This window comes from Frankliniella occidentalis, unplaced genomic scaffold (genome assembly GCF_000697945.3).
Source record: "Frankliniella occidentalis isolate FOCC.00 unplaced genomic scaffold, Focc_3.1 Scaffold482, whole genome shotgun sequence".
In the NCBI taxonomy this organism is placed as follows: Eukaryota; Metazoa; Arthropoda; class Insecta; order Thysanoptera; family Thripidae; genus Frankliniella; species Frankliniella occidentalis.
Genome location: NW_026267600.1, coordinates 49,708 through 50,156, shown reverse-complemented (window position 1 = coordinate 50,156; position 449 = coordinate 49,708).

The window sequence follows — 449 nt, the reverse complement described above, 5'->3', positions numbered from 1 at the left end:
AAGGAAGATGAAGATTTACGTGATAGCGTACATCATTCTGGAGTTCTACACAACGTATACCCAAACCAAGATGATGCTGTGAACGAATGTCTGAAATGGGGTACAATGTCGAAGGGTCCTGTCAATGAGAAGCATATTCCTGGTTTCATTCCACTTGGATTTCCGACACTCCATCCATTTGGCACAGCAGATTTAAATAGCTCAAGAATGAAGGAGGTAAAAACTGCTGATTAATTTAGACATCTAATGAATTACAAGGGCAGCCGATTTGCTCAGCATCCCACTTTTAGATTCTTTGCTTATAATGGCAAAGATGGACAAAGTGTACATGAAATGTTGTGCTGAAAGAGACACATCTGCGCAGGAGGTCTGCTCACTCTCTTCTTTTTGCAATTACTTAATCTTTACCAGTTGCACTAACAAAACTACTATGTCTCTTTGTTGGCTGA